At 40.7% G+C, this 8077-nt stretch overlaps 1 pseudogene; it reads right to left on the reverse strand.

Annotated features, from left to right (window-relative positions):
- Nucleotides 1-7694: 7694 nt before the first annotated feature.
- Nucleotides 7695-7870, reverse strand: LOC129071011 (uncharacterized; annotated as a pseudogene).
- Between the last annotated feature and the right edge of the window lie 207 nt (nt 7871-8077).

An 8077-nucleotide genomic window follows, 5' to 3' on the forward strand; every position in this document is an offset into this window, starting at 1 on the left:
ATTTACAAGGAAAGGGGTGGGTTTTTCAGGGCCTTATAGGTGTTCCTTAGCTTGGAAAAGTGGGTACTGTAGTAATGGCTTGGTTTTGGGGACCCACAGCCTTTGCTACATGGACTTGAGGACCATATATAACAAATGAATAAGGATGTGGAGAGGAATGCTAAAGGATGGACTAGATATTTTCACATTCCTCCTACCCTTTTCCCAATTAAAAAAAAAAAATCTGCCCACCTTTCCATTTGGTAAGAGAAGCTATCAGAGAAAAGACAGAATCTTGGGATTTAGCTTTGCAACTCTGATTACAGAGTTCGGAACAGAGGTAAAAAGAGCTGATCCATTGACTAAGACCTGTGAACTATCATCCCTTGTGCGGTTAGGACCTCCTGCAATAACCTCCCATCTACTAAAGCCAGGGGAAAGTAGCTAAAATCATAGAGGCACCAATCCCACTCCACTCACACTCTGACTCAGACACAAGACATAATTTGCCCTGCATCACAAGGCTGAATCCATTCAGTGGATGAAGGCTTAAATTCAGTATACCCACCTGGCTGCTCACTGCCCCATCATACCATCTCACACCTTCATACCATCTACACCAAGACAACATTCTATCAATATCTACCCTGTTAGCACCTGTTCTAAAAGGTCTATCCAAACAGGCCCTAGGTAAACCTGGAGGCAAGTCAGAGAAGAATGACATGGCCTTGGATCACAGATTGAGGACTTTGGGTGGGATTAGAAATACAGGATCTAGCAAGTCACTGGCTTTTCTCCTTGGGAATTTTTGGAAAATTCTATGCACAACTCTAGTAATTATTTTAGGGGTAGTGCGGAGGAGGACTAATATTTGTAAAGCCTATGTGCCAGGCATTCTGCTACATGCTTTCCATTTCAGCGTTGTTTAATCCTTCCTCGTGGTTTTGATTCCAGGTAGACATTCTTATTCCCATTTTATGGATGAAGGAGTAAAGGACAGAGGGGTTCCATAAACTTCTCAGGATCATGCATCTAGTAAGTAGCAGTGACAGAATAGGATCACAAAGAATGGGTGACTGCAACAAACTCTTATATTCCATGATATGGAAAAAGCCATTGTCACAATACAGAGGAGGAAAACATGTCAATCTTACATGTAAGCAGATGGTGGGGGTGCAAGGTAGACAGCAAGAGGGGAACTTGCCACCTGCAAACAGAGCTTTTGGATAGCTCTGCTCCAATCAATGCTTGTCAAGTGACTGGTGACTTAGCAAACTGAGTCATCACAAAACCAAATGTCACAGCAGAACCACGTCAACCTTTCTGCAAACTGTTCCCTGATTCTGCACGTGTTTGGAGGGGAAAGCCCAAGAGAAAACCTCGCATGAGAGATAAGCCTAAATCCTGCTCCTATTCTCTAATGCCAGGATCTTTCAGAAGATGCGAGATTTTACAAAATCCCAATGCCCAGGCAATACCCCAGACCAATTAAATCAGAATCCTTGGGGTGAAACCTAGGTGTCAGTATTTTGTTTTAAATTTTTTTGAATTACAGTTAACATTGAATATTACTTCCAGGTGTACAGCTTGGGGTAGACATTTATATAACTTAGGAAGTGATTCCCCCAATAGACATAAGTATTTTAAAAAGCTCTCTGGGTAGTTTCAGCTGCAACTAAAAAATATTGCACTAGTTATAATTAATGTTTGTGGGAGTCCAGAGGAGCCAATGTCCAGCAAACACTGAGATGCAAGGCACTCTCAGAAAACTCAATCGTTGCTCACTGATGGTTCATTATGTGTCCACTGTTCACTGGGTTTTTGATAGTCAGGATAAACAGGAAGACCCTTGTGTCACTCTTTTTTTTTCATAGCACTGATGTAGCACCTGGTGACATTCTATACCTCATCTATACTTTTCTTAATATATTTTTTATTGATTATACCATTACAGTTGTCCCATTTTTTTCTCCCCTTTATTCCCCTCTACCCTACACCACCCCACCCCCGAGCATTCTTCTTCCCCTTAGTTCATGTCCATGGGTTGAACATGTAAGTTCTTTGGCTTCACCATTTCCTATACTATTCTTAACTTCCCCCTGCCTATTTTGTACTTACTATTTATACTGCTTATTCCTTGTACCTTTTTCCCATTCTTTTCTCTCCCCCTCCCCTTTGTTTTACTGTTCATAGTTTTTGATCTTCCTTTTCTTAAATAAGTCCCTTTAACATTTCATATGATAAGGGCTTGGTGATGATGAACTCCTTTAACTTTATCTTATTTGGGAAGCATTTGATCTGCCCTTCCATTATAAGTGACAGTTTTGCTGGATAAAGTAATCTTGGATGCAGGTCCTTGCTTTTCATGACTTTGAGAATTTCTTGTTAGCCCCTTCTTGCCTCCAAGGTTTCTTTTGAGCAGTCAGCTGACAGCCTTATGAAAACTTCTTTGTAGGTAACTGTCTCCTTTTCTCTCGCTGCTTTTAAGATTCTCTCCTTATCTTTAATCTTGGGTAATGTAATTATGATGTCCCTTGGTGTGTGCTTCCTTGGATCCAACTTCTTTGGGATGCTCTGAGCTTCCTGGATCTCCTGGAAGTCTATTTCCTTGGCCAGATTGAGGAAGTTCTCCTTCATTATTTTTATTCAAATAAGTTTTTGATTTCTTGCTCTTCCTCTTCTCCTTCTGGCACCCCTATGATTTAGATGTTGGAATGTTTAGTTGTCCCGGAGGTTCCTAAGCCTCTCCTAATTTTTTTGAATTCTTATTTCTTCATTCTGTTCTGGTTGAATATTTACTTCCTCCTTCTTCTCCCAATTGTTGATTTGAGTCCCAGTTTCCTTCTCTTTACTGTTGGTTCCCTGTATATTTTTCTTTATTTCACTTTGCATTGCCTTTGCTTTTTCCTCTATTTTGCGACCATACTCAACCAATTCAGTGAGCATCCAGATTACCAGTGTTTTGAACTGTGCATCTGATGGGCTGGCTATATGTTCATCGCTTAGTTCTACTTTTGGAGCTTTGATCTATTCTTTCATTTAGGCCATGTTTCTTTGTCTCAGCTTGCCTGTTACGTTGGAAGGGGCAGAGCCTTAAATATTCGCCAGGGTAGGGCAACCCAAGTCACTGAGTTGCGACACTGTATGTGGGGGAGGGGTCCAAGAGGGAACGATGGCGGTTGCTTGGCTCCTCGCCGGTTTTCAGTCACTTCCCCCACTACCCACAAGCAAACTGGCCCCTTCTAGTGCCAATTCCTGGATGAGTGGGTTTGTGTACATTCTAGGACCCCATGGGTCTCTCCAACGGGCTCTTCTGTGAGGCTGAAAGTTTCTCCTGCTGCTGCAACCCCCACAGGTTTTTACCTCCAGAGGTTTTGAGGCTTTCTTTTCCTGCACTGGAACCTTGGATTGTGTGGTCTGTCTCTTTCCCCAGCTGTTCCTCCAGTGGTTTATCTACATGCATATGTGGGACCGCCTGATCTACCAACTGCTGCCTTGCTGAGCAGCCTTTCCACCCCAGCTGTCCAGCTCCGCCCCTCCTATGAGTCTCGATGAATGTTTCTTCTTTAACTCCTTTGTTGTCGGACTTCCATACAGTTCGATTTTCTGGCAGTTCTGGTTATTTTTTGTTTTTAAATTTGTTGTTGTCCTTCTTTTGGTTGTGTGAGGAGGCAAAGTGTATTTACCTATGCTTCCATCTTGGCTGGAAGTCAAACCTCAGTAGATCATCATCTATACTTTTTTGTCTTACGCATTTGCTGTTATCTGTCTTCTCCCCTGGAAGGTAAGGCTCATGGGTCAACACCACCGCACTGCAGAGCTCCAGGTGGTACCATTCACATATAAGACAAAGTGAATGGTGCTTCCTGGAGTTGTGCAACAGAACAGCTCTGCATGGGGGTAGAAATTTTCTCTTATATACTGTTGTTTCCCAAGTAGCTAGAGTAGTAGCTAGAACATAAGCAATGTTCATAAATATTTTTTGAGTGAATGAATGATGTAGAACTTAATAAGGATTCTGTCTATAGGAAGGCCTGGTTTCCCTGCAGCCTAGGACCTTGACTCTTATGCTTTCCACCTTCTTCTCCTTCTTCTTCCCTTACCCCCTTTTTCCTTTCTTCTCCTTCCTCTCCCTCTCCTTTCCTTTTTTCTCCTCTTCCTCTTCCTCCTCCTCTTTCTTCTTCCTCTCCATTAAATTTCCTTTGGAAACAGGATTTCATGATTAAAAATAAAAATTTGAAAACTAATGTATTGAATATAATGTTTACTTTGCCCAAAACCCTGCTTATCACCCACTTCAGATCAGGGTTAAAATTTTGCTTTCATCACTTCCTAGCAATGGGACCCAGAGTAAAGTTTTATCCTCAAATGGTTATTGTAATAACTAATTTACTAGATTATTATAGAATTATAGATTAAGACAGTTCATATATAAAGTACCTGTGACAAAAAAAAAAAAAAAAAAAGAAAGACATGTCTCATCTCATTAGCATCCAGGGAATTGCAAATTAAAACAAAGTAACAATTTTTGTCTATCATATTTGTAAAAATCCTAAAGTGAGAAACATGTTAATAAGATAATACTAGCTGCTGTTAACAGATAAATTCCCAACTCTTAGCAACTTAACTAAATAGACATTTTTTTTTCAATTAAAGACCGATCATTAAAGACTAGTTAACTCTAGGGAAAGGTGGGGTGAAGAGGAATGAACAGAGGAAAGAGGGCTTGGCAGACACATAAACATGAACATCTTATGGCTGAACAAGTATAGACCCATGCAGGCCTGCACTCTCGTAAAAAAAAGTATGAATTCCACTCCTAGGTATATATCCAAAAGAATTAAAACATGAATTCAAACAGTTATATGCAAATATTAATAGAATTATTCACAATAGCCAAAAGGTGGAAACAACCCAAGTGCCATCAACAGATGAATGCATTAACAGAATATGGCATATACGTACAACAGAATTATTCACCCATGAAAAGGAATAAAGTTCTAATACTTACTACAACATGGATGAACCCTAAAAACATTATGCTAAGTGAAATAAACCAAACACAAAAGAAAATATTGTATGATTCCCTGGAATGTGTGGCTCAGTAGATTGAGTGCCAGCCTGAGAACAAAAGAGTTGCCAGTTTGATTCCCAGTCAGGGCACATACCTGGGTTGTGGGCCAGGTCCCCAGTGGGGGTCATGCAAGTGCCAACCAAACATTGATGTTTCTCTCCCTCTCATTCTCCCTCCTTTCCCCTCTCTCTAGAAATAAATAAATAAAATCTTTAAAAAAATATATTGTATGATTCCACTTACATGAAATATCTGTAATATACAAAATCATATACAGAAAGTAAAGTGGTGGTTACTAGTGGCAGGGGACAGAGGAAATGCAAATTATTGCTTAGGGGTTACAGAATTTCTAGTTGAGATAATTAAAAAAAATGAGAATATTGTAGATAGTGGTGATGATTCACAAAACATTGTGAATGTGATTAATGCCACTGAATTGTACAATTAAAATGATTACAATGACAAACTTCATATTATATATATTTTACCAAAATTTTAAAAATGAAAAAAAATTAAATAATCCGCTTAAACCTCAAAAAAAAAAAGACAATATATTCTCAACTTGCCTTCAGAGAAAATAATAGTGTCTTTTTAAGTTAAAAGAAGAATTATAAAGGGCTCTTCTAGAAACCAAAATTTCCCCTTTTCTGTCCCAAGACATAGTTTTTAACATTTAGGTGTCTATTTTTTGCTGTAGGTGATTTAAAAATGACAGACTTGTATAAGGAAAGGAAAGAATGTAATTAAATCTGATAAGGAGTGTGCTATTTAAGTCCCTTTCATAGGAAGTCTGGTGAGTTTAGTCACCTACTGCGAGCAGCTGGTAATAGAGGTAGAAAATAAGAGAGAAGTTGTAGGAACTTTGCCTTTAAATCAGATGGATGGGGATCACGCTTCCTCCTTGGACTAATTATTGATGCAATCCTCCATAGTACCTTGTATATTCTGAGGGGGTGGAGGGAGGGCGATTAAATGATTTATGTGTTTAATTTCCCTCCACACTTAGAAGGCTGCAGTCTGGTACTCTGAACGCTGGGAAATTGATTAAAATAACAATTGTCGAGCCCACAACCACTAGCAATCAGCTTGAGGAGCCATTTTCCTCCCTTGGAATTAGAATCGTGATCCCTCCCAGCTGCCTGGGGTCATCTCCTCTGCCTTTGGGCTAGCGTAGGATTTCCAAAGCTAACAAGATTTAACCTTAGCTAACAAGGTCAGTAGGAAAACTAACAGATTCTCCAGACTCCGCAGAGCAGAGCAAAGTTTGTCTCATTGGTCTCTGCTTTGCTCCTGCTGTTCAAGGCCTCCAGTTCTTAAATAAATACACTTGAAATCAAGTAAAAGTTAACAAATATTTATTGAAAGAGTGGTGAAGTGTGACAGGGTAAGGTTTCTGTGTGGGATTGAGGGGGCAGGGGTCACAGGGAACGACAGAAGAGGGAGAGAATTTCTGTCTAGGATGCAGTGTTGTGCATGGAAGGGCACAGGTGTGGAGCCAGCAGGCCCTGCCACTTATTAACTTCCATGACCTTGAGCAAATGACTTCCTTTCTGAGCCACAGCTTCCTTGTTTGCACTGCAGGGACAGTAGTAATGTCCCCCATATGCGGCTGCATGCATATAAGAGAGAGAGGTGTAAAGGCCTGGCACAGAGTAAAAGCTCACTAGGTGTTTGGCATTTTCAGTGTTGTTGGCTGCAGATCACAAAAGTGAAGAAAAGAGGTCCGAACACTCAGAAGAGGACACTTAGCGGTGAGACAAAGGAAGGGGCATTGGGACGGGTACCAGGTCAACTGACAAGCTAGAAATTGGAAAGGAACTCAGTGAAAGTGTTATAGTTATGACTGCACTTTTATTATGAAGGATATATATAGGGCAAGGTCTGGAAGGGTCTTGGATGCAGATCTTCCATGCCCTCCCCCAATGGAATCAGGGGCATCACTCTCCCTGCATATCAATGTGGTGTTTACCAACTAGGAAGCTTCTCCAAGCTTCAATGTCCAGAGATTTTATTGAAGCTTCATTACATAAGCACAATTGACTGAATCATTGGTCAGGTGATTAAACTCCATTTCCAGCGCCACCCCCTGCCCCCACCCTGGAGGTAGAGTGACTGAAAATTCCAATGGGAAAATCACGTTTCTCTTGACCAGCAAGGGGCCCACCCTGATTGCCTCATTAACATAATAAACACTCTTATTTCACGAGGAATTCTAAGAGTTTTTGAAGCTCTGTGCTAGGACTCAGGAATAAAGATCTATCCTATGTTATACCACAGGTGTAGAACAGGGAGGACTGGGAACTGGGATCAAGTCTCGCTGGGTTTGATCAAGACCTACCTTGATTGTTTCTGTCCTCCCCCAAAGCCTTGTTATAGATGATGCTGATGTTCAGAGAATTTTCAGAGAATGCTTCACAGCCAGATAATGAAATGTCTCCAAAGAGGTGCAGTGTTCCTGAAGGTCCTGCAATACTGGGTTGATGCAAAGTAAGCTCCTATTCCATCTCCCCTGTTTCAAAAACCCATTTATTTTCATTTAAAAAAAAATGTTTATCAATTTTAGAGAGAAAGGAAGAATAAGAGAGGGAGAAACATCGATGTGAGAAACATTGATTGGTTGACTCCTATATGCACCCCAACCAGGGATTGAACCCTCAACATTTTGGTTTATGGGATGACTCTCCAAACAACTGAGCCACCCAGCCAGGGCCCAAAATCCATTTAATATGTTGTCCTTGGATAGAGGATGTGTTAGATGTTAAACTGATAAGAACAGGTATGGTACATTTGATCTTAGCCAAAAGGCTAAGAAGTGATCAGATGATGATATGTATGGAACTAGAAGGTGGAGTCTTCTCATTCTGTTCTTCCCTAGATTATGTTTTTCCTCTCTATGAAAGCCCGTGATGTTGTGGTGCTTGGAAAACAATAGGAAAAGAGGCCCAAGTAGTATACTTGAAGCTTCTACTTGGTGTAAGCAAGCATGGGATGGGAACAGCCTTGTTCCTTTGATCAGGAGGTGGC

Source organism: Pteronotus mesoamericanus, unplaced genomic scaffold, assembly GCF_021234165.1.
Source record: "Pteronotus mesoamericanus isolate MK-2021 breed Mesoamerican mustached bat unplaced genomic scaffold, CSHL_Meso_final contig_25, whole genome shotgun sequence".
In the NCBI taxonomy this organism is placed as follows: Eukaryota; Metazoa; Chordata; class Mammalia; order Chiroptera; family Mormoopidae; genus Pteronotus; species Pteronotus mesoamericanus.